Below are 27,705 nucleotides of genomic sequence, written 5' to 3'. Positions count from 1 at the left end.
AAAGAAGACAAAAGAGTGTTATAAGGAGGAATTAATTAACAGTAGCAACTAATATTAAGAATTGAAGTAAGTAAAAGACAAAAAATTGGTCCTTGGATTAAGCTACAAGCTGTTGACAAGATTTGTTTTGGCAGAATGATGGTGGAATAGTGGGGATGTCAACCAGTTAGGCTAATGGTGAGACTGGTTTACTTTAAAACTTCGCTTTAAAGTGCCAACACTTCACCTCTCTGCAACCATACACAAGCAACTGCACTGAAAAGAGAGCACTAAAACCTGAACTGAGATATGATAGAATTAGAGAAAGGACTTACCTGACGTTTACCTACAATTCTTTGTGTAAAAGGGTCTGAAGAGATAGTCTGGGGTTACACTTACATCCATGGCTTCAATTATTATCTACATTTTAATGACTCAAACTGATAATTTTCATCGTCCATCCACTCTCCTAAGCTTTGACTCACCCGTGAGCCTTACTGAGATGTCCAACTTAACATATGTGAATAATGATAAAATGATAATTATATTCACTACTATTTTCTGCTTGCCTATGATACGGAAAGCACTGAGTTGACATTAAGTGCATATTATTTCTAAGCTTCATGAGTATTCCTTAGTGATAACATTTCCATTTTACAAACGAGAAAAGTGAAGTGTGGAGAGAGAAATTAACTAGCCTGAGATCAGAGCGCTAATAAGTGTTTGAACCAGAAGTCATATATGTCTACATTCAAAACCCTCACTATTTTGATGGTGTCATACTACATTCTAAAGTAGAAGATATTGGTTTATTATCACCAAACTTTTAGTTCCACCTCCATTCCATATTGCAGTTAACAGCATCTTCCCCAATGCAGTCAGGTAAGTCTGAAAAATGGCCAAGATCGTTCTCTTTTCTTTACTTTCAAAACTGATTGCTCAAAAAATAATGTTACCTATTTTCTTAAATATCTGCCTGTTGTACGTTTTCCCTCTACCCCACGCCACTGCCAAATTTGAGGTTATATTTTCTTTTACCTGAATTATATTAATAGCCTCCCTCTTGGTCTCTCAGCCTTTAATCTCCTCCACATACCAGATGCATGCTTCATAGAAATAAATGAAATCTCTGTATGTGGGTCCCCTGGTGTTTCCAAGTGAAATTTCTCCATGGTGTTCAGGAATAATTGAAATCTCATAGCCTGACACAGACCCTTTCTATCATCTGGCCCCAGTGTAATATTCCAGCATTATATTTTACCATATATATCCAGGCACATTTTCTTCAGCCATAGGGAACTATTTTAAATCCCACGAACATGCTGCGTCCTCCCATATGTCTACAACATTGCTAATTCTTTTGCCTTAGCCTGAAATACCTTTTATCCCTTCCTATTTTTTTGCCTGCGTTACTTTTATTCTTCTTTAAAAACTCAACATAAGGATTATCTCTTTTTAGAATTTTTTCTCTGCCCCTCTTATGTTGCATTGGCTGTGACAGCTGCTCAGACTGTCCTTGTTTTTGATCACCTTAGCAGTTTTGAGGAGTGCTGGTCAGGTATTTTGTAGAATGGCTCTCACTTGGGTTTTGTCTGATGTTTTGGTCATGATCATGTGGGAGGTATACTTTTATTTGGGATGGGGAAGAGGAAGACCACAGAGGCAAAGTGCCATTCTCATCATATCACCTATAGGGTTACGTTCTTATCTTCTGCAATGCCTTTACATGCTGTTAATATCATGATTTTAACTTTTTTATTGATGCAATATTTTCCACCATTTCCCTCTTTTGATTATGAATTCTGATGATACGTTGTCTTGACACATAGTAGCTGTTCAATTAATGTTTGCTTTCCTCGAATGAAAATTACAGTGGGGATTTTAGAAGTTGTCCCTGATATTATGACAAGAAGGAAGTTAAATAAATTATTAAAGACAGAAAATCAGCAGTGAATGTGTTCTACAAAAAATTGTGTACAGTTTGATTACACAAGACAAAGGAAATATAAGAGCAAGAATAGTGAGGTAAAAAGCTCATTATCAATAAGGAAATGGTGTACATAATTCTAGCGGCTATGTCATCTAATAGCGGCGAATAAAGAACTTGACGAGTTTTATTGTTGTAATGAATATTGAGGGCATTATTATAATCTAAGTTGTCTTGGCGACATAAAAACTTGTATATTAGTGTGTGTTTCAAACTGATTACCTAATGATCTTTGGGTGTTAAAAAAGTCCCAATATGTTTATTTTAAAAATTCTTCTGCATGAGTCTAGAGAGAACTAATAATCCAGTTGAACTGTTTTCTAGTTTAAGACATATAATTAGATAACGAAGTTGGGGGAAAATAAGCCAAGGGGATAGGAAACTAGAAATGACAAGGTAGTAATGAGTATCTGACTAAGGTGGAGATGGGAATAGCATCCACTTAAGAGAATATGCAAAACTGTAAGTAAAATAAGAATTGCTAAAAGAAACTACTGACTCAATATGGAAAGGAAAGAAAGATTAAGTATCATGGAGTTGCTGAGTAGATTGATTTCCATTTTAATTTCAAGTCTTAAGGGTTTTCAGGACTTACATACTACAAAGAAAGGCTCTAGTGTTCTCATTAATTACAAACAAGAAAAATAGCCTGATAAGCTTAGGAGTGAAAGTTTAGAAATAAAAACTGAAATGAACCAACACTGTGTGCCATGTAGTAGTTTCTTACTAAACCATTATAAGTGTGGAAAGAATGGTAACCATCTCTTAATATTAATACTTTCATTCTCCACTTTATAATAAGCTCTGCCATGTTTTAACAAGGTAGACAAGCAGTCAGATAGGATGCCACATTACCCAGCCTCCTTGCAGCTAGATATGACCATGTGACTATGCCCTTAAAGGGAAATCCAATGTTCCTGCCCAGAGACTGAACTATCAACATAGTGCATGTGAACCAATTTAGTTCCTATGAATTAGAGGAATACCTCTAGGGGATGTCAGAAACCAGATAAAAAGAACAGATGTTCTTGGATTACCTCCTGGTTCAGAGCATCTTAACTACCTGAACTTCCCTTCTTCCTCTGGAGAGTTAGTAGTAAAGATTAAGTCTCATCTTATCTATGCTATTAAGTTGTAGGTCTTTTTTGTTGCAGCAACCTAGTTGCTGCACCAATTAATATGCAATGCAAATGTTTATTTAGGTGTAGTCGTATACTACTAGGGTAATTTCCATTATCAATGGCTGCCTGCTTAATTGAAGATGTGAAATCCTTGCCATACAACAAATTACAAAATGACAGTGTGGGGATTAGTCTCTGGTTACTGTAAAAAGAGAAGCTTCTAAACCCTAACGAAAGTTAGCTGCAATTGTAGATACAAGGTAACTGTCAATCTTGTTTTAGGCAAAAAATATACATAGTCAGACTATAAAATAATCTTTTTGCCCTCATCCTCTGAGTGCCTGTCTTCTAGTAGTGGTTTGAAGGGCCAGAGTCTCCCTTAAGTATGTGACTATTCCTGACAACTTTCATCATTCTCCAGTCTCTGTAATGCTTTCCTTCCTCTTACTTTCTCCTATTTTGTTCTTAAGCTTAGCAAGTTACTAGGTCATTTGATCACAGGTGCTCCAAAATATCCAAATTGTCTTAAGATATTTGTCCTAACATAAATTTTATAAACTTAAAAGATTTACCAATTCAGTGGGGGAAAAAAGTCCACAGCAGCAGCCTTTTGAGCTACAACAATTCTCATGATAGGACAAGAAATTGCTTTCATGACACTACAACATAGATGGAAATATGCCTTGAAAAAATTTTAAATCATTTAATCTTGCAAAAGTAAAATTCTAAAATATTGTCATCTGAGCAATAGAAATTTGATATAAGTAGATATTGAGTTTATGATTAATTACTTCTTTCTACTCCTTGGTGTTATTCGCCAATTTCCTTCTTAGTGAGATGTTTAGTGTAGCACGTTTGTCCATTTGTGACTTTAAGTGATGAACTAGACAAGTGTCCTATGAGAGAAATGCATTATTTTTCTGTTTTATCATCAATTTTTATCTGATTTTACTGAAAAAAAAAAACGGTAAAGAAAACCTGCTCTTTACTTAACTGTGAAACAATGTTTATTTGAGTTTTAACTTAGCTTCTAAGTTGTCTTTCCTATCAGATGACTTAGTAATAATACGGTTGATCAAAGCAGTAATAAGGAAATGTAATATATGGAAATATTTGTATTATTTACTATACAAAAAAACTGAGAAAAAACTTTTAGGAATAAACAAATTTCTTCACATAGCTACACAAAAAGAACTATAGGTATACCATCTGTGTAAAATATAAGTTATATTGAACACTGAAATAAAAGTGAAGAGAGAACTTAGGGAATGTATATGAAGAAATAAAAAGGTTGATGACAAGTCTAGTTTCTAAAAGAACAGCATTGAAACAGTAATAATGCATGTTTTGCTAATTTTTTTGTTACACGTGTGTTTTAAATATATTTATCCACATATATATATTGTGTATATATTGTATATGTACACAATATATATATATTCACATATAGGTTTTAAATATATATATGCTTATATATATTCACACATAGAAATGTAATATAAATAAGTTAATCCCAGGTAGAGCTAATAGAGATGGCTAATGGAGCCTGCTTTGAGGAAAATGATATAGAGCTGCGTTTCTCTATCCCGCCATTACATTAGAATGATCTGGAGAGCTTTGAATAAATGCTCACTCCTGACATCCAGCCTCAGATAATCTGATTCAGTTGTTGTGGGGAGCTTTTGCCTATTGATTTATTTAAAAAATATTCCATTTGGTGATTCTAATGCGTAGCTATTTGAGAACTAGTGTTCTTAAACATTCGTAATAATCTATTATAAATATGTGTGAGAGTGTGTGAATGCATGTGTGTATGTGTGTTAGTTTGCAGCTGCTGTTTCTGCTTTCTGGTTTGGGCTAGTGAGCTATTTGAATTAATCCTAATGATGACAGCTGTCCAGCAATTAGGAATCTCCATTTTATAAAATAATCTGACTAGAAAATAATCTTGTTTTTTGTCTCCTTATAATCAGCTGTTAAAATTTCCATAATTATTTCCATGCTATGCAGTTTTTAAATTGGCAGATGAGTATGTGAAGGAACTACAAGAGAAGGCAAACCATACTTGAAAGCAGATTTTTTCCCAGATAACCAGATTTCAATTAAATAAATAAAGTCTGCTTCCGCTGTTCAGTAAGTTGTCTTTGATGCAAACTGCATTTCTTGGACCAGTGCTGAAATCAGAATATGCATAAAAGATGCTTTACTCTTTAGTATTTTGCTGAATAAATGTATATACTCTTTTCTTTTTGGAAAGTATAAATTGAGAAAAATTCAAAAATGATTGTATTTTCTCCATACTAGAACATATATATCTTCTTTTATTTTGTGCCTACAAAATGTTTTGTTGTTCAAACTTCTCAAAATCTGTTGAATATTTTTAAACACAAGAAACAAATATTTAGTGGTAATAATGTGCATAAATTAAATATACCCAAATTAATAAATCACTAATAACAATGATATGTACTGAAAATTGATTTGCGTAAATGACTCTATATGACATGAAGGAACAGGTATCTGAATAGTAATGTGGGTTTATTTTACTAGATGCCCTGTAGTTATTTTATTTTGACTCCCACTCAGAGGGACTGGTGGTTCTTTACCACGGTGCTCAGAAAGGGTCGCTTTGTGGACAGAAAAGGAACTAAAAAAGACAATAGACTGTTCCTTGCCTTCAAACATGAGAATAGTCCACTGCCTAGTAACACGAGGATTGCACCCAAAAAAACATAGAGCTTTGAAAATATTTCAAAATATGAAATATATTTCATGTGTTAGGGAGTTGCCACAATCACAGTAAAGCTTAATATTTAACTATTTTAAAATAGGCAATAAGACAGAAATTTCCAGATGCCAACACCCACAGATAAAACGAATACTTATTCTGTTACGTCTTTACTTTCTAGATTAATAGGTGAATGTTGCACAATATTTGGGTTTTACCACACTGACTTTAGCCTTATGCTTGTAATTCAATTCTTTGAACATAACTAGATGCTTCATATTTATGATACGAGGGCCCAGATGGATTTTCCCACAACCAGTTACACGGCTTCAGAGAGAAAAGTGTGCTATGCCTCTTTATAAGTTCTTCTGTGGACAATGTGATTGGCAGTGATGATGTCAGTCATAACTCCAAGATCTCACCTAGGCAACATTAAACGGCAAGCTGGCACAATTTTTTATATCATCTTTGCAAGAATTCCATATTTCATGTGTCGCATTAGTATAAAAGTGTTTTTTTGATAAAAGTGCACACAGGGCCAGCTCCAGTGGCCTAGTGATTAAGTTCGGCACACTCCACTTCAGTAGCCCAGGTTCAGTTCCCCGGCGAGGATCTACACTACTGTCTGTTAGCGGCCATGCTGTGGCAGCGGCTTACAAAAAAAGAAAAAAAAGAGGAAGATTGGTAACAGATGTCAGTTCAGGGTGAATTTTCCTCAGCAAAAACAAGTGCACATTTCAGAAGGACTTACTTAAACAATAACTACTACTTAATAACAGTAGTTGACAATTATAATTTATTGCATTTGTTTTTTTTTCCCCAGAGCAAAGGAAAAGTTCAGTGCCACAGTGCTTCAGCTTTAAAATAGTCAGGCTCTCCTGAAACAATTATTCAAATAAAGAAAGAAAAACTTTAAAAATTAAAAGTAGCTAACAAAAGTCTTCCTAATCACAAAACCAAGCAAACAACAAAAGATCTTGATCCACTAAAAAAGTTCCATAAAATCATAGTTGGCCTGAAAGTAGTGACTCTCAAATTTTGTTTTACCAGATATAGTGGATGATACAGATGAGTCTGGGCAGAGATAGGATTGTGTGCAATTCTGTGAACTCCTGCTTTAATATCATCTATTTCTCATTCACTTAAGGGAGTAAATCCAAATGTGAAAAAATCCACATGATTGTGAAAAAAATCCACTTGGCTTTTAAAGAGCAAATCATGCACGCTTTGAAATTTAAAATTGATAGCTAGTTACATGCAAACATCACAAAGCTAAATGTAGTACACTGCATACCATGAAACTTTGAGACAAAGTCATCTGTGAGATGTATCTTCCCTCCCGATGTGGTGCTTAGAAATAGACACTGACGGTTAGGAGATGTTCAAAGACCTAGACCAGTCACACAGAGAGAAAGACCTAGAAGAGTCATCATTAGTAACAGTTAATATCTAAAACCAGGAGTTGCTGCCAATGACAGGAGGCATTTTAAAGGTGCCTTGTCAAGTGGTGCTTTTGAAGATACTGCAAGGAGTTGTCAATAAATTTTATATGCACATCTCCAGTAGGGGTGGCACCAAGGTCTTACTGTTGGGAAGAACAGAGAAAGTAAGCATGGAAAGAAAATTTCAGTCTATGTACCCATTCTGAGCCATTGATAGTATTCCCAGAAATGCTATGTTGTGACGAATTCAGAAGTTTTATGCAGGCTTACTAGAAATGAGTGTCATGACGGAATAGCAATCTTTACACCAGCATGGGCCAGGGGAAAGATATGAAATTTTTGACAATCCTGGAGAAATCTCTTCCAATTAAACATAATAAGTAAGATAACATTATATTTTTTAATGAGTAAGTTTTGTATTTTATATTTTTAATGAGTGTGTTTCTGCTGGACAATCTCGTGGGGTTAATGGTCAAGATAATCTGTGAAAGGGATCAAAAATTAAAAGAATTTTGAGCTATAACCACAAGTTCAGATTTCTGGTTCTATATGTCTCTCTGGATGAAAAGGGTACAACTTTAGGAATTTAACACAGTGGGGTAAATGCATTGAGAAGACTTACTCTTGCCAATTTTTTTAGGTAATCACTCCGGTGGTCAAATTATCACTTAAATGTCATCATAGCTGTGAAATAAAATTTTTTTGCATCTCTAGATCCAGAAGTGTTTATTATTTGGCCCTAGGTACAATTTTATTTCAAACCATTTAGATTTGGCAATAAGCATAGAGTTCAAAAACACAATTACTGGAACCAGACTACCACTCGCCACGAAAGACCTTCAACAAGTTGTTTGCATTTTCTGTGCCTTAGAGTCCTTGTCTGTGAAATAAGCCTTCAAATAATATTTATTTAATAGAGCTGTTGTTAGGATTAAATGAGTGATATCGTGGAACAATCAACGAATTTAAAATCAGGTAGTTTTGTCTTGGTTCTAGTTCTCTACTCAGGCAGCTGAATCCTTCAGACAAATCATTTGACATATCTGGCCTAGATAATCATCCTCATCATCATGCAGGACTTATTGGACACTTCAGTGCCAGGCGTTGTTTAAAGTACTTTAATGCACTAACTTATTTTATCTCCATAATAGACCTACAGGGTGTATAAATATAAAATGATGTATTTTCAAACTATAAATATTTACATTTCTGTGATCCTGACTTGATTATATACAAATGGAACAAGCCTTCCTTCACAGAGTTAAATCAAGCAATCAAATTAAACTACAGAAAGGGAAAAGCAAGATTGTAATTACATGCTACCAAAATAATCATTAAATTAAATATAAAATCATTTGGACTTTGTCATTTCTAGGTAAACATCAATGTGCATCTTGTTTATTTATTGTCTACAATATGTAGTCTACTTATTCTGAAGTTATCCTAATTTTTGTATAGAAATAATATTGAATCTCTGCTAGACTTTCAAACTCATTTCTTTTTAGCACTTTTGAGTTTCCAATACATTATTTTGCATAGAGTTGATAGGATGGTAGATACCACAGAGATAAGCAGAGGGCTATACATAGGAGTTTACAAAAATTAAGTAGGTTGCCAGGATGTTATAAAAGGAAATACAAGTTTTGAGAAAGAAACCCAAAACTCATTGGTGTCTAGTTAGCCATTCTTTAAAATCTGACAAGAAAACAGCTCAATTACATGGTGCATTAGAAACACCAAACAGAATGTGTCCTAAAGGTACGTTTCTAAAGATCAACCAATTAGATAATTAATTCCTCTTTTTTCTAAAGAATTCTTTCAAGGTGACTGTTCTAAAGTTTCACAGTTTCTGAAATGAAAAGTTCTGTGGTATATTTATTGGTCTATATACAATTTATTGGCCTAAATGATAGGGTTGCACATAACCACAATTTTAAATTAATGTAAGTTTTAGGTACATTTGAAAAAAAAGTAGAAGTAAAAAAGCTTAAATGAAACAATATTTACATATGTGGAATGTAAATAATGTAATGATTAATTAAAATGGAAAAGATTAAATTGGAGACAGTTGAATCAACTCCTTAGTACATTTAATTTCCGAGAGAACAAAACATCTTAAGCAGAAGTGAGTGTGAAAGGAAAGAAAAAGAAACTTATCCTCACAATGCAATTGACACCACTTGCTGAGTTCTCTCCAGTCTTGAGAATGGAGGAAAAGCAATGGAGACAGTTGTGGGTGTGGAGCCCTGTGCACCAGCAGACACCTGCCATATTCATTGTATACTACAGCCTGAGCGTCTTGAGTCTGCAACTTTTTAGAGGACCAATAAAAGTAGTTGAGGCATAAAAATATATCCTGTTAAAAAAATTGAAAGCAATACCTATTTATCTATAAAACAGAATCACTTGTCAATTTTTATTCACTTCAACTCAATTCATAAATAATCATTAATATGAGCTTAGTACATTTTAATGGATTTAATGGATTGTATCAAATGGGAGCATCAAAACTAAGAGTTTCTAGAATCTATAAAAGGCTTACAGTTGCCTTGACTACATGTACCAATGAGATAGATCCCTGTGTCACTGCAGAAACTCTTTGGAGATTTTTCTCTGCATCAGTTGGCAAATAACTGGATAGCAAAGAGACTCCTAACAGAGCTTACTGGTAGAAATTCTCTTTGCAGCTGCAGTATCTTGAGACAGTTTGCTTGAAACTTTAATTTCCTTAATTGGATTTTGCTGTGAAGTGAGGCCAATCTACCAAGAGTGCTCTACACTCTTGGAGCCCTGCCTTGACAGATGGTTCTTAGTAATTACTACAAGCACGGCGCCCCAACTTATACCTCTTACTTCGAAGTCATTTCTGTTTTTTAGGGCTATACCAGAAAGAGGGGCATAAGGACCACAACTTTAAAGAAATTATTTTTTCCCAAAACACATATGCAAAAATTAAAAACTTGGAAAAATTCATGAAGCTATTATTGGTGCACTACATAAATAATATCTTGAAACTATCAGAAAGTACAAGGCAAATTGTCATTTTTAGGATAATGTAAAATTCATACTTTGATATAAAGTAAGTTTGTATATGAAATCCTTCATTGTCCCAAAGAGAACTATAAAAATAACGATTTAGTCACAAAAACGTACTATTTAAGAAAATGGATCAAATAGTCAAACATTTATTTAAAGTGTTACTATAATAATCAAGATAGAAGTACACGTTTAAAATTACATGTTCACTTGTACACTCACATGTGTGTATGTGTATATGCAAAAATCTTGCTTATTCTGCAAAATTCGTGAACAAAATTTTATTTCAACTTTTGTCTCCATTATCAGAGCTGTGTTTTGACACTAACACTGCTTTCTAGAGTATATCATCTTTACTTCCATCTAAAGTCTTTGAGTTGTTGTATTTTTACATCAATATATGATACTATCATTGAAAATTTGATCCCAAACCACTATTATTCATTCTTATAATATTATGTTCAGCTTTCTATACCTACATTTATTAATATTATACTGAATGCCAATATGAAGTTTCTTAATCAGAGCAGGTAACTATTACTTAGATATATTACTAAATGTCCCATAATCTCTTTACTAGTAATAAGTAGAAATTATAGTGGAAAAATACCATATTTCTACTAACATAAAAATATAACTTTGAATGAATAAAATACATAATTTGTTATATATATTATAAGAAAACCTCTAACTCCACCAAGAGAAAGAACTGACATGTAATAATAGAAAGACATATGTGATGGTAGAATGGGATTATCTTAATTGCACATATAATAAAATTCCAATCAAGTGAAATCTCAAATATTATGCTTCAGAAAAGTATCTAATTTGTTGTAAGAAAAAATATTATGACCGCAAAATTGTACAAAAGAGATTAAAGGTGTTCTTTTAATGCAGTCCTATGCATTGTCTGTCAGAACCTCTGAGAATTAAATGCTTCTGTAGCAGGACACACCTTTGAATATTGTTGATTATCAAGGTTATTTCATACAAATCTGTAGAGATAGAACTTAAGTTGTAGAAAACTGTTTTCTGTCGATAATAATACAGATTCTTGTCCATACAAATGCAAATGATGTTATTTCATAAATATACACTTGATTTTCCACTTTTAGAAGAGTTGACACCAAATATTACAATTTTAATATATTATTTGATAATAACCAGTTGTGCATCCATTATTAAATTCATTTCAGCATTCCTGATTGTGTGGGTGTGAGAGTGTATTTTTATTTTTCTGGTCCCATTTGCAGTGGTTCTAATTTCTTACTGGTTCTGTCATTAAATAATGAGTTAAATTAAATCGTTGACATGGGTATAAATTATATTCACTTGAGGGCCATGACTTCACCTGTTTGAAAATTATAAGTAAGTAGTTTCGGATGTCCAGGATAGGCACAATGATACAGTCAGAATACAGAACATTTCCATCACCATAAGACCCTTCATGTTGCCCTTCAATAGCCACATACGTTTCTCTCCTGTCTCATCCCTTCCATAAGCCCTGGCAACCAACAATCTGTTCTCTATTGCTATACTTTTGTCAGTTCAGGAATGCTGTATAAATGAAATCACAGTGTAGGGAAAGCTTTGAGAATGGCCTTTGTCACACAGTATACTTTTCTGGAGATTCATCTAGGTTGTTGCGTGCATTAATATGTCATTCCTTTTTGTTACTGAGTACATGATGTGATGCACCACGTGGCATGGAGGTACCACAGATTGTTCACTCATTCACTGGTGGAAAGACATCTGCGTTGTTTCCAGTTTGAAGCTTTTAAGAATAAAGTTTCCATAAACATTTATGTACATGTTTTTGTGTGAATATGTTTTCATTATTCTGGGATGATTGCATAGAAGTGCAATTGTTGTATTGTATAGTGGTTGCATGCTTAGTTTTTTAAGAACCACCAAACTGTTTTCCAGAGAGGCTGGACCATTTTATATTCCCACCAGCAATCTATGAATAATCCAGTTTCCTCATATATTGCCAAAAGGTTTTTTTTTAAGAATTTTAGCCATTCTGCTAAGTGTGTAGTGATATCTCATTTGGGTTTTAATATGTACTTCCTTGATCACTAATGATGATGAACATCTTTTCATGTGCTTTTTTTTTGACAGGTGCATATCTTCTTCAGTGAAATATGTATGTCTTTTGTCCATTTTCTTAATCGGATTGCCTGTTTTTTATGTATTGATTTTTGACAGTTCTTTATGTTTTCTAGATGCTAGCTCTTTGTCAGATATGTGGTTGTTTCAAAATGTTTTCTGCCAGTCTTTAAACGGTCTTTTCATCCACTTAACAGGGTCTTCACACAGCTAGTTTTTAATATTGATGGAGTCCAATTTATCAATTTTTCCTTTTATGAGTCTTGCTTTTGGTCTTAAATCTAAGAATACTTTGACTAGTCTGACTTCACAAAGATCTTTTCAGATATTTTTCCCAAAAGTTTTATAGTGTTACATTTTAAATTTAAGTCCGTGATCTATTTTGAGTTAATTTTTGTATAAAGTGTGAGGTTTGGGTTGAGCTTTATTTATTTATTTCTTTTTGCCAATCGATGTCCAATTGCTCAAGTAACCTTTGTTGAAAGGCTATATTTCCTCTATTGAAATGCTGCTACATCTTTGTCAAAAATCACTTAGGAATATTTTGTGGATCCATTTCTGAGTCTTCTGTTCTGTTCCCCTAATCTTTGTGTCTTTCCTTTCACCAGTACCAAATAGTTTTGATTACTGTAGCTAAGCAACAAATTTTCAAATCAGTTAGACTGGATCTTTCCGCGTTCTTTTTCTAAAATACATTTTAGCTATTCTAGTTCCTTTGATTTTCGCTATAAATTTTAGAATAATCTTGTATATATCTACAAAAACTCTTGCTGGGATTTTGATATGAATTGCATTAAACCTGCATCTCAATTTCGTGAAAATTGACATCTTCATTATGGCAAGTATTACAATCGTTACACATATTATATCTCTCCCTTTACTTCAACAGTTTTTGGTTTTTTTCACAAGCATTTGGTGGTTTTCAGCATACAAGTGCTATGCATGATTTTTTAGATTTATACCCAAGTATTTTTGTTTTGAGTGATTGTAAATGGTATGGTATTTTTAATTCTGGGGTGTATGTGTTCATTGCTAGTATATAGGGATAGAAATTTTCTTTCTTTCTTTTCTTTTTTTTTTAAATATATTGATCTTGTATCCTGAGATCGTGCCAAACTCACTTGTTACCTCTGGGAGTTTTTTGTTTGTTTCTTTTGGTAGTATCTTTGTTATTTTCTACATGTGCAATCATGTCCTTGGTAAATAGGGAGAGTTATTCCTTACTTACCTATATACCTTTAGTTTCCCTTTTTTGGCTTGTTGCACTGGCTAGAACTTTTACCACAATATCAAATAAGAGTGGTAAGAGCAGACATCTTTGTCTCTTCCCACCCATAGTAGAAAAAGCCTTCAGTCTTTCACTAGGGACAATATTAGCTGTAGTTTTTGGTAAATGCTTTTGATCAAATTGAGGAAGATTTCCTCTATTGATGTTTTTCTGAAAGTAATCCCTGCTGAACTTTGTGAAATGCATTTTCTGCATCATTCTGTATGATCATTCTGAATGATCATGTGATTTTTTTTTCCTTTAGCCTGTTAATGTGGTAGGTTTTATTGATTGATTTTCCAATATGGAATCAGCCTTCTGTCCTTGAAATAAATCCCACTGGGTTTATAGTTGTTTCTTTATATTGATGAACTCTATTTGTTACCATTTTATTAAGAATTTTTGTGTCTATATTCTTAAAGAGTATTTTTCCTCCCTTCTTTTCCCCTTCCTTTTTTCCTTCCTTCCTTCTTTCTGTTTTTTGTACTGTTTCGTCTTGTTTTGGTATGAGGGTAATACTAACTTCAAAGACAATTAAACAATGTTCCCTCCTCTTCTGTTTTCTGAATGATATTCTTTAGAATTGGTGTTAATCTTTTTAAAGATTGTGTGGAATCCTCCAGTGAAACTATCTGGTCCTAGTGATTTCTTTCAGAGCAGTTTTTAACTTAAGAGTCCAGTTTCCTTAATAGTGAAAGGTATATTCAAAAGATCTATTTCTTATGGTTTGAGTTGTGGTAGTTTGTGTTGCTTAAGGTTGGGCCCATTTCATCCAAGTTCTCAAAATTTTGTATATATAGTTGTTTATAGTATTCCCTTATTTTCCTTTTGTGATCCACAGGGTCTGTAGTGATACCCCTTGCTTTTTCCTGATATTTATGAAGTGACATTGAGTATTTCTTTGGGTTTATCATATTAGTGGTTCACTCAACTTCGTGAATCTTTTGCCGAACTTGGGAAGTTTTCGACTTTCACTTCTTTGAATACTTTTGTTTCCCTATCCTGTTTCTCCTATCCTTCCAGAATTCTGCTAACATGAATGTTACATATTTTCTTATATTTCAATAGATCCCTGCAGCTCTGTTGATTTTTTTTTCAATTTATTATCTATATACTACGGAGATTGGGAAATTTCTATTGCTCTGTCTTATAATTCACTGGCTATTCCCTCTGTCCTCTCCATTTGCTGTTGAGCGCAACCATTGATGTTTTTTTTTCGCTTTAGTTTTGGCTATTCTATTTTTCAGCCCCAAAATTTCTATTTGGTTCTTCTTCATATCTTCTATTTACCTGCCCAAACTTTCTTTTTTAAAAAATTTTCCTTCAAATGCATTTGTAGTTGATCACTGGTGTATTTTTATGATGTTTGCTTTCAAGTCTTTGTCAGATGATTCTAAAATCTATGTTATTTTCTTGATTGTCTTTTTAAATTCATTTTGAGAACTTCTTGGCTCTTGGCACAATGAGAAATTTTTCTATTGAATACTGGCAATTTGGGATAATATGTTATGACAATCTAGATTTTATTGAAAACCTTCTCTTAGCTGGTTTTGTCTATAGAACTTCAGCAGATAAAGCGAGGAATGCTGCGTTGTTACTGCCAGATGTAGGTAGAAGTCTGTATTTACCACTCAGCTTCTGTGGACACCCAGTGTGGAGCTCCTCTTTACTGCTCAGTGGAGGTTGCCTGTTCGGGCTCCCCACTAGGCAGCTGCTGATACTTGTCTGGCTGGGAATATTAGGGGCATTGTATTATTGTTTCCACACGGCCTCCACTTATACCATGGGTGGAGGTGGCTGTGTTCCAGCCGAGCAGTGGTGAAAGTCCTGACTTCTGCTTTAGTAGAACTGCCTCCTCTACTCCACCCCAGTGAGGAGGGGGAGGGTACCTCATTACTGCTGGGTGGAGGTGGAAGCCCATGCTCCTGACATGGTCTCCAGTGACTCCGAAATGTGGGGGCCACCCTACTTGGCTCTGAACCACTTCATCAGGAGAATTGGGGAGCCTTGTTACAGCCTGGAAAGTGAGGAAATCTAGGCTCCTCACTTGGCATTTTTTGGCAGGGTTGTTGATGGGGTCACAGGTTTTTACTTGATTTTTATGTGGAGTAGAGGGGTTACTGCCTAAAAGTTTCTGTCTTCCTAGGTTGCCACTTTCCTGTGTCCTTTGTGTAGAAAGAACAGGTTTTGGTTGGGGCTGTTTTTTCTGTCTGCATTCATCAGTGATTTCCAGTTGCTGGCTTCTTCACTGCCATGTCTGCGATATATGAGGCAGAAAGAAAACCCAGGAAACTCACTACTGTGTCGTTCATTGCTTCTTGTGATCCCTAGGCAGTGTGCTGTTTTCTCTCCACCTTTCAGAGTCTTCCTATGTGTGTTTTATATATGATGTTCAGGGTTTCTAGTTATACTTTGTGGAGGGGATAGGGAAAAGGATGACTACTTTGTCTTCCTAGAAGAAGAGATCTCAATTGGTCAAATTTTATTTTCCTATGTTTATTTTTGATCTGTGACTGGCATTGTTAAATTGGGACTATAAGCTCTCTATGTTTCATAGTTTCTTTTTGTCTGTGTGTCTGTAATTGAGAAAGGCCTTTACCTCTCCTGGTGTGAGTAGGAATTGTTTTCCTACCTCCGGGGGGTGTTAATAAATTAGATTATACCATCTTTTAAATTAAACAATCTCTGTTCTGAGAGATTTAAAGATCTAAATAAATGCTTCCATAAATCTAATATTCTCAAAATTCACAGAAAATAAGAAACTCAAGATTCTAATCACCTAAATGTACTTGACTTTAAAAAAACATTATTTAGAGATGCTTGCTCAAAAATATTTTAAAAGCCCACCTTTCTATAATAAAGTTCAATATTTGGAAAATCACAATGACTTAATAATTTTGTACCAGCTAGATCTTAGGTTAACATGAGGGAAGCCATCTAAGGGAAAAGAAGCAATATTGTTGGATATACTTGCTAAATAACTATGGCCCTGACTCACTAGTCTCTCTGAATACATTCTACCCTGCTTGTAGCATAGATGATTAAGTACCTCTCACTTTTACAAAATACATGATCTGCTAGTTCTATGACTCTTGCTTTCATATGTCTCCCAGCGGTGATAAGACAACTTTGTTCTCTGAGTTCCCCAGGAAGATGACGACCTCCAGAAAGAAAAATTCTGCATTGGTACCCACCACGGATGACAGAAGAAAGAGATAATGTGGTGCCTTGAAGTTCATCACACCAGATAGTTGACATGCCTAAAACCCCTTCTTCCCTGCCCATTTCCCCTATCTAACTGCCTCAAGGTTCTGAAAGATTTTAAGATGGTTCTTCAGGACACTACTGCGCCATCTTCCGATTATGCCAGCTAGTTGTATAGACTTTCCTTTCTCAACCACTGACTTGTTTGCAATTGATTGGCACTAGATTGTGGCAAGAAGAACAAGCCACTTTTTGTTCAGTTGCAATTTTGGTTTAAAAAATTCAAGATTGTCTTTTTTTTGAATTGTTGGTAATAAGTATAACACAAACATACATTTTGTTTTTAAGATTTAACAAGACATTATCTGAACTTAATATATATAGATTCACTGATAAAATAAGCTGAATTACTCCTACATAATATTTAAGATTATGAAAAACATTGTATGTGTTAAACAAAAATGATTTATTCTTCTGACAAGTATTTTACTATCAACAGTAATTATGTTGTGTTGTATAGTATTTCATCTGAAAGATAATTTCTATAATACGTGAGTAACTTTAAGCCTTGGATCAATATAAAATAGAGTTAGTTAATGGATAATCATTGAGTACCTAGATGAAAATCTAAGTAACTTGTATACTAAAACATTGGTTATTAAGCAGAATTTTAAGTTTTTATCCATTTCTTTTTTATTTTTATGTGATAAAGAGAGCCTTGATTGATGTTAATGAATATTTTCATTTTTGGGCATTTTAAGAGATGTAAAAGGGATGTGTATACCTGTAAGAGGTTGTGACATTTCAATTCATGTAAAGTTTCAGTAATGAAAGATGAATAAGTTCTAGAGATCTGCTATACCATATAGCAGCTACAGTTAACAATACTGTACTATGCACTTACAAATTGTTAAGAGGGTCAGATCTCATGTTCAGTGTTCTTATTGCATGTGCACACAAAAGAAACACGAGAAAATTTTTGGAGGTGATAAGTTTATTACCTTGATTGTGTGATGGCTTCATGAGTGTATGCATATGTTCAAACTCATGAAATTGTATACATCATGTATGTGCAGTTTTTTTGTATATTATTTATACCTCAATAAAGCTGTTAAAAAAGTTGCCATATGTCTATTCATGACATTTGTTAAGTCCACAAAAATATTTGTGTATAAAAGACTTCTAAATTCTCTCTCCCACAGTTTTCTCTATGAAATTAAAGTCAGGATTTTTATTTAAAAGTAAAATATATTTGGTTGAGTCTATACCAAGAGCCATAGTGACAGCAAATCACAACTTCACACAAAGTTTACACAGAGTTGTGATCTCCTCTCACTATCTCTTGGTATAGACTCAATCAAATATATTGAGGAAAAAAGGAGTCGTTTTATCCAAAAGCAGAGTATCAATTTATTTCAGAACATGACAGACTACAGTAAGGACAAAACTTGAGGACAGTGAATTAGTTCTCATAGTTTATAACGTGTGAGTCAAAAGAGAAACAACAGGCGAGACAGCCCGGTGGCATAGTGGTTAATTCCGTGCACTCTGCTTTGGTGGTCTGGGGTTCACTCATCAAGCCATGCTGTGGCAGCATCCCACATTCAAAACATAGAGGAAGACTGGCAATAGATGTCAGCTCAGGGCTAGTCTTCCTCACCCAACAAAAAAAGAGGGAGAGAGAGAGAGAGAGAAGCAACAAAATGTGTTAAAATATTGTCAAAGTTTTTCAGGTTGGATATACTTGCTAAATAAAGTCTCTGCAACCTGCCTAGAAAGCGATAATTCTGTGTCTTACCAGCAATATTTTGAGTATTTAAATTAACTTTATCATCTTCTTGATGATTAAAAAATACGAGGAACCAATCCTCCTCACATGTGATGGATCCAAGCTTCTTTACAAAAATGCTTCCTTTTTCTGTTTGTTTTAAAATATCTTATTGTCACTTTGATTAAGTAAGTATTGCTTATCAGGCATCTATAATGCAATATTAATTGTGTACCTTTTCTGAAATTTAAAAAAGAATGTTGTTATCACAAAATTGTACCCTAAATTTAGAAAAAATAAAATAACATGTTCAGGATATCTTTTATACCTTAAAAAAGACTGCTGGAAAATCACAAATATTTGTTCTTTCACCGTCTAAAAAGAAACATCTAAGAAATAACTAAATTTGATATGCTTCATATTTTAAAAAAATTTGTTTCTCATGATTGTAGAAGATGATTAGACTTTTCAAATCAGTAAAGAAACTCAGTTTTTCCTAAGTTAAGATTGTATAAGTAGAATGCTAGTAATAGAAATATTTCAAATAGTGTACATTTTGTGGAATACCCTGGATAGTTATCAATTTCCTTGATGTCCATAACATGGTTTTGCCTTCAGGAGAAAATTGATCAAACTCTTATGAAATGGTTATTTTACTCTCCTCCATTCTGTTAATTCTTACTGTAGTAAATTATACAGTCATTCAGTTTTGTCATCTTAAAATAGTTTTTGCTTTACTCTGGTGCTTGCCTGAAGTATCTGCTCTGAGCTACAGTCCAGAGCTGTACCTTCAACAAAGGACAGTCTCAGAACATGGCGGGAAAACCTAAGACAGGTATTTTAAACAATTAATATTTCAAAAAGTATACTCTTGTGTATGACATCAAATAGGCAGATTTTAGTCTATCTTAGTGGACTGAATTAGAAGTTTCAGAGCTCTCTTGAAAGTGGAAAATAGACAACTTCATGAAAACAGGCTGTGGACCTAAGATCCACAGGAAAAAAATATAATTATATAGAACTGTACACACACACAAGAGAAATTTTATTGTGATTATTTTTAGGGAATATTTTTATGTTATTTCAATGATCTGTTAATTTATGAATATGTAAAAGCTTAAATATATTAGATTCTGATTTTTTAAGTGAAGTGGAACATTTAAAATTTCTTGCTGAGACTGCATACTTTCTGTGACAATACAGTTATTTGGATAGGTTCAATAAGAAATTGTTCTTTTTCACCAGGATATAATTGGACAAAATGAGTTAGGAACAAGGCCATACTTGGAGTGTCATAATTGATAATGATCAGGTATGACAAACCACTATCAAGTAACAAGGATAGACTTTCTATAAACAGCCAATACCTAGAAAACTCTCCCAGGAAAGCTAGCTTGCTAACTCATTTATAGAGTGCTAACTTAAGTGGTAAGGAATGGTACTTCCTGAGAAACAAGAAACCCGAGAAAATTTTGAGGGACTCAAAAAGAGGGTGAATTTCCCCATATTTTCAGGAACTGCTGGTAAAATTTCAGGGAAAGAGTTTCTTGGACTCAGTTTCCTAGCCTTGGAATAACAAATAATAGAGGATTTTAGACGCCCAAACATGATGGCTTAGAAAAGCTTCTATGGGGAAGTTAACTTTGTGTCCTTAGTGTTCAAAACTCTGTGACTCTATATTTGCAAAGCAAACTGAAGGAGGTCCATATGGTTAATTAAAAACAGTCTTGTTGCCACTCTGAAAACAATCAGACTCACCAGGTACTCATCAGGGCAAATTCAATTATAATCAATATCCTTAGAGAGATAGAGGATTATTTCATCTAGGGACAGTATATAATTCCATAAGAAAGGAACATTCAGAAACAAGAAAGAACAATTTCAAATTAGTAGTGACTTAAGTTAAATTTAAAAAAATATCCTTCAATTTTTAATAACTATAATGGAAATGAAAGGTAAGAATGTATTTAAATGGTGTAGTCATTCTAGAGAATGAATAAATGTAAGATCCAATAAATCCACATCTTTATGACATTTTAGTACACCAGGGATAAAAGGTACTTCCAGAGAAAAAAGTTAAATATACATTAAAATGCATCAGCTAAAAAAGATTGGAAATTAGAATGTCATTAGACTTCTTAAAAAAATAGTGGAAGTTAGAAGTAAGTAGAGGAATATTCTGAGGAAAAATGATTTCCACCAAAAACTTCCAGATCTAGTCAAAGTATCAATCAAGTGCGTGGGTTGAATAAAAATTTTTTTTTCTCATATGCATTTTCACAAAAATTTTACCATCCATGAATTATTTTCAGAGGCTATTGGAAGAAGTGTTGCACCAAAATTAAGAAGGTACTTAAAGAATAATATTAAATAAAAGAAGAAGATACAGAATGTAGTAAAGAGATTAACCACAAAAAAAGAGACAAACAGAAATTCCAGCATGGTGGGATGTTTTATGGGGTCAGGTTAGGATAGGAAGGGAAGGGAAGAAGGTGACAGTTTCATCTCCTCAGATAGCAAACCAACAGATGATATCTAAAACAGAGAAATGAAGAAATTATACACACATGCTTTTGATTTTAATATGATGATTAAAAGAAATGAGAACCAGCCAATTTTCTGAAAATGGTCCCTTGGGAGGGTGGAAAAAATAGCCATTCAGTAGGGCTAAACACAGAGCTGATAGTACCAGATGACATTTAAAACAATATATATTATTCTCCAAAAACAAAAAAAAACAAAAAATAAAACTGTCAAGCCTCAAAACTCTTACAATAAAAAGAACTCTTAGAAAAAATAAGAAAAGAGTAATGAATTACCCAAAACAGAAGTGTGAAAAGATATAATCTGGAGAAAAAGAAAAAATAGACAGTAACCACACAAAAATAAGCTGAATTTCACTAGCAGTAAAGATGGATGAGTAATGCATTTTGAATTCTCTAAAATGCTTATCATTTGGGTAGAAATATAAATTGGTAGAGCTATTGTGAAGCTCAGAAATAACATTTTACATCCTATAAATGTATTCATAGCTATAATCAAGAAAATGTTCAAAGCACATATAGAAATATATGAATTATATTCATCTCTACTTGAATTTAATAGAAAAAGAAAAAAATAGTATAAATACCCATCATTTAAATGAATGAATACGACCTGGCACATAATAAGGAACCAATAGATGTGGACTACTGTCATTATTGTCATTATAATGAGATTTATTTATATTGTGATCTAATAATAAATGACAGCAATCTGAAGAATAATGCTCATTCATACTTATCAAAATAGAAGTTTTCCACAACTAAAGGAGGAATTAAAGATTACGAAGATCACCCATGATTCCATATTGTGTGGTGTATGTGTAATGTGTATATATGTGTGTGTTATCAATATATTGATGGAGATTGTTACTAAAGGAGCTATTTGGAGAGACTTTATATTCCTTCTTAGTTCTTTTTCGTATTCTTCAAAGTTTTCCACTAACCACATTTCAACACTTTAAAGAAAACCATAATCATGCGTGGGGAGATAGTCATACTAAAATTTAAAAGGTGATGAATAATTTCAAAATCCAAAAAAGATTTGTGAAGAAGTACAAGGTACAACTGGCTTAGTAATTTCCCCCTAACCAAGAAAGTCCAAGTCAAATTCAGGAAGGTTATTCTTATTTTAGGGAGATTTAGCCAGCATCAATGGAAGCAAAAGGAAAAGAGTGACTGACACGTAAATAAATGGTTTGACTTGATTACTTCATAATTTTTTTCCAACTCCATGTTGCTTTAAATTATTCAATTCATATTTGAATGATTTGTATATCACCCTTAAATTATCTGTTTTCCGAGATCTCAAATATTGTGGACTTCCTTTCTAAAAAAACAAAGAGTAATTTACACTCTTTGCTTCCTTTTTTACTTTTCTTGGTCTAGACGTTAATGTAATGAAGAAACAAGTACTATATCATTTTTGAATATGTAAACTGAACAATTTCCAGGCTTGGGGTTTGAACATATCACAGTTGTCCAGCAAGACTGGAGAGCAGTTAGATCAGATTACAGTAGAAGAATATAGACTCCAGAAAGGAAGAACCAAAGGGAATCTGAAGAAAAAGAATAAGTGATTGACAGCCTTGAACAATAGGAGAACACAGTGGATACATATCATTAAGAAAAAATGAATCAGAAATTCCAAGGAAAAAAAACTATTAAAAAGGTATGGTCCAAAATTGTTTTTACTTTACTCTTTACTATTAAGTGTTAAAAAAAAAAATGATGAATTCATTTGGACTGAACTCTGAATTATACATAAAGCATATGAATAGTGCTTATGTGCAAAGTAATTTTTCTTTGTTTTGCAGGGAATAATTCACCCTGAGCTAACAGCGGTTGCCAATCTTCCTCTTTTTTTTCCTTCCCAAAACCCCAGTTCGTGGTTGTCTATCCTAGTTGTAGAGCCACTGCCACAGCATGGCAGCTGACAGATGCTCGGTGTGGTTCCCCAACCAGGAAGCAAACAGGCTATGAAAGGGGTGAGAGCAAGGAACCTTAACCACTAGACCATCAAGATTGGTTCATATGCAAAGTAATTTTAACGGTGATTGGTTTTCTTCAGAGATCTAACTACATTAAAATACAATTTCAATTAATCAGATATAGTAATTTTTGTGCTACAAATTTAATATTTACTTTCATCTAGCAAAGTCTTGCTTTTTCCATTTTTTTAAAATTTGCTGGGAAAAAAATCCAAATTTTTTAGATTAGTTTTAAAGAGAAATATTTTACGGAATGCAGTAAAATTATTTGTATCTGCCTCATATGGAATATTTAACTCCATTGTTGGTGTCTGCAGAATTTCTTGGCAAAGCAAAAATAGGAAAGACCTTGATGACCAATGGAGGTGATGGGTAAAATTGATTGTGGAGCATCTACAAAAGGGAACAATAGAGATACTTTTCTGTCACTTGAAATGCTGTGTGGTGATATGTTTATAGATATTATATTTTAGAATTATATTTCCATATAAATATATGTACAATATACAGAGCAAAGTAGCAAGGTTTAAAATACATTGTGTGATTTTAAATATATATATTTATTTAACTATATAATACATATATATGCACAAACACACACATTTGATTAATGTACACCTTAAACAATGTCACACATTGAAAAAAACTCTAAGTCTGTAATCAGTATGCTAAAAATTGGTAATATCCAGGTTATAACATTATTAATGATTTGCATTAGCTATTTTTTGCTCAGTTCTAATTATACAATGTTAAAATAATAAACACAAATACCCATGTAACTGAGTGATATTAGTGGAATATAAACACATTAATACTCCATTCAAAAGTTAAACAGCTTTTGGTGGTATTTTTAAGCGCATCCATTGAGTCCCAACATCGCTATACCTATTATTTTAATTCTGTGATTTCAGTCTCTTTCTTAATGCATTGTTTATTACTTTTGGCTGTTTGATAATTCTTACCCTTCCAATCCATCTTGCCTGAAAACTTCCATTACACTAGATCCTAAACATTCAGTGGCTGGGAGAAAATTTGGAGGCCATTAATGGGGGAGTTTTCAGAAGTCATATAAAATATATTTTTAATGTAGCTGAATTGGTCATCACCACTGTTAATTTGCAATCTTCAGAAACTTTGAAGAACAGCTTTTCCACATCCTGTACATTTCATTGGAAACCCAAAAATGAGAGAATTTTTTAAATTTCACTATGCATAAGAATCACCTGGCTGCTTGCTAAAAATGAAAATAAAGAGTCTCCACCCTGGAGATTCTGTTTGTATAGACGTGGGCATAGCTCTAAGGATCTGAATTTTTAACAATTAATTAAAGGATTCTCGAGTGAGTTATTGACAGACCACATTAAAGATATAGTGTGTCACTGTGCTTCTGTAAATAATGGGCAGACGAAAGAATGGTTAGAGAGGTGAACTTGTTCCCTAAAATGTTTATTTAGAAACATGCTTTCTTTCTCCTGTTTGCACCGTTTTACAAAGTACTACTGAAACTTTTATTTTTAAATCATTTGGGAAAAAAAAACTAACAAGCAACTGAAATGGATAAGTGTTATTTTTTGCAACATTTCTGCAGAGTAAGTTAGTTTTGATTATACTCCCAACCTGTTTGCCATAATTGATAGCTGCATGTTCATTTTTTCCTTTAAAATAATCTATTTATAAACAGTTGTTTTTAAGTTTGAGAATGCAAGAAGCACATTAGTTCTATGCCAGGAAGATTGCAGAGGAAAAATATGGAAAAAACTAATATTTTCCATCAGCCTTGATTGCAAAAGTAAGTTTAGCTAGACTGAGTATTTGCTCTTTAGTGCCATTCAAATATGGGTACTTTAGCCACAAAAAAAAAGGCTATCATATTGGCGGTGAATATAGCAATTATTCAGGGGGAGTGGGGCTGGGGAACGAGAGTGGTAAAAGTGTTTCAAAATTTTAAAGGAATAAAAGCTGTGCAATTAAAGGGCACTTTTTTTTTTTTAACAGAATGGTATATTTATTTTGATTTTTGAAAATCATAACCTTTGAGTAATGATTTGCTACTGAATGTCTTAGCACAGGTGTTCAGGTGTTCTCTATAAATGAATTTGTCAAGAGTAATTGGTGGGTTATGTTACCTTAAAAATAGGTAGTTATTTCATTGGTGAATAGAAGAGGAGGAATGTGTGGGAAGTTTTATTTTCTTCTCAGTACGTTAGGTAAAAAAAAAAAAAAAAAAAAACAGAGATTATGCAATTTCCCTGTATATTCATAACTGTGATTTTAAATAAGGTAGCTGACATTATCTGATTCTGCAGTTCCTTTATGAGAAAGTTTTCTTAGGTTTTTAAGGATATGAGGAAGCCCTTAAATTAAATACAAAACTCGTATAAAATAAATGAGGAGCCTTTCATAGTGACTGCAATTTTTCTGAGTGCTTTCTATTCCGTAAATCCCATTTGCAACCAGTGAAAATGTCTAAAACAAAGGTGTCTTTTGTGTGTTTATCAGATTTGTTTGACTGAAGTGCCTTCTTGTGTACCACCTCTGCGATTCATAAGCATCTCACCATTTGCCATGTATGGACCTTACGAACTGGCCTCATTCCATTTAGACTTAAGAGACTTCCATGTCCTGTGACATCTTCTTTCTTTTCCAATGGCACTTCCTTTACTTCTGTGTACAATGGAAGTGTGATATAATACAGCAAAGTATTTGTTAGAGGGGAGCAAATTAAATGTCTTATTTTATATTTTATATACTTATTTAATATGCCTAGAATCAAGTCTAGTATCCAAAATGGTGCTATGAAATCATATTAATTTTTTAAATACAAAAGACAAATTATTGTTAATTTAGTTCTATGTGAAAAATAAAAGGCATAGGTGGCAGCCCTGTTGTGTGGTGGTTGAGTTCACATGCTCTGGTTTGGCAGCTGGTGGGGTGTGTGGGTTCAGATCCCAGGTGTGGATCTACACACTACTAATCAAGCCCTGCTGTGGCAGCGTCCCACATACAAAAAACAGAGGAAGACTGGCACAGGTATTTGCTCAGAGACAATTTTCCTCACTCACAAAGAGGAAGACTGGCAGCAGATGTTAGCTCAGCTCCAATCTCCCTCACAATAAATAAATAAATAAAATAAAAAATAAAGGCGTGGACTCAACATGCAATAGGCCTATAGATTGAATAATACTATCTCTTTATTTTATTTAGGAATAACATTGTAAGATGACTCGTTTTCAGTATTCTTCAGTACAAATTCCAAACTACTTTTGTGTTCACATTATTTGTATTCTGCTTTCTTCAAATGCTCAGATCAGCCACTGCATTATATCAGCAAGGACCTGACAGATTAATCCAGTTACAATCACTTAAATTGGAAACTGTGCCCAAATCTTTCCTACATCAGTCATATTCATGAAACCTGGTGTTGCAGTCACATTCAATTAAGATTAACTCTTCAGTTAACTGCGCAATAAGAAATAAATCTCTTCAATTATAAATTTGTTCAACAAAAATGATTTCTCTCTCTCTCCACTTTCTCTCTTTTCCTTTCAACCAGGGACCCTTCATTAGAAAGTAAGGTTTATTCAAATTAGGAACTAAGCTGGTCAAAACATGCGTAGAGGCCAATCCCCTCTTCTCTCTTTTCTCAACACCTTCTCCCATGTCACAGAGATTTCTTGTGCATAATTCACTGATCTAACACTTACGAAAAAAAATTTAATGAGGAAAAGAAGAGTTAACATACTTGTTTCACATTTTATTTTCCTTTCAGAATTCTGGAGCCAGCACTGATTTGGAATTACCATGTATTTAAGACATTCTTTTGTATTTAATAAATCTGTACATGTTAAACGTATAAAGTTTGAAAATACAAGGACGAAAATAAATTAAGCTCTTTGCACGTAAACAAAAAATGTGATCACATTCAGTGCTATTTTCCTTACCAAAAGGGGGCGCTCTTTGACCATTTGGAATAGATCCTCAGCGTCATTTATACATACATGCATAAACATACACACAAATATATATCTAAATATGTTATATATACAAATATATATTATGTACATATCTAAATGAAAATATATGTAGCCAAACTGATATACAATACAACTTTTGCTATTTGTGTCTACACAAATACAATCTAATGAAAAGTGGCTTACATTTTACCATGAAAAGATCTTCAGAAATGTTCTTTTTTGTGTATACTACGATATGAGGCAGTCTTTATGGTTAATGTCGAAGAAATTAACTGCTGAATGGAAGCATATGGTTATTTTAAATCTAAATAAATACTGGCAAATTGAACTCTGATATTTTGTATCCACTTGTCATCAAAACTGTATGGATGATACTGTACATGAATGTTCCTCAGTTTTTTATTAAGTTATTGGTCTTAGTAACTTATTGGATTTTTTCATATTCTCTGGATATTAATTCAGATATAATGCAAATTTTTTCTTTCCCAGTTTATTATATTTTTACTCTGCATAAGGTATATTTTATCACATGTGATTTTTAAAATAATATGGTTAAATT

Source organism: Equus asinus, chromosome 7 (genome assembly GCF_041296235.1).
Source record: "Equus asinus isolate D_3611 breed Donkey chromosome 7, EquAss-T2T_v2, whole genome shotgun sequence".
NCBI classification, from domain to species: domain Eukaryota; kingdom Metazoa; phylum Chordata; class Mammalia; order Perissodactyla; family Equidae; genus Equus; species Equus asinus.
Note: the sequence above shows the minus strand (reverse complement) of the source record.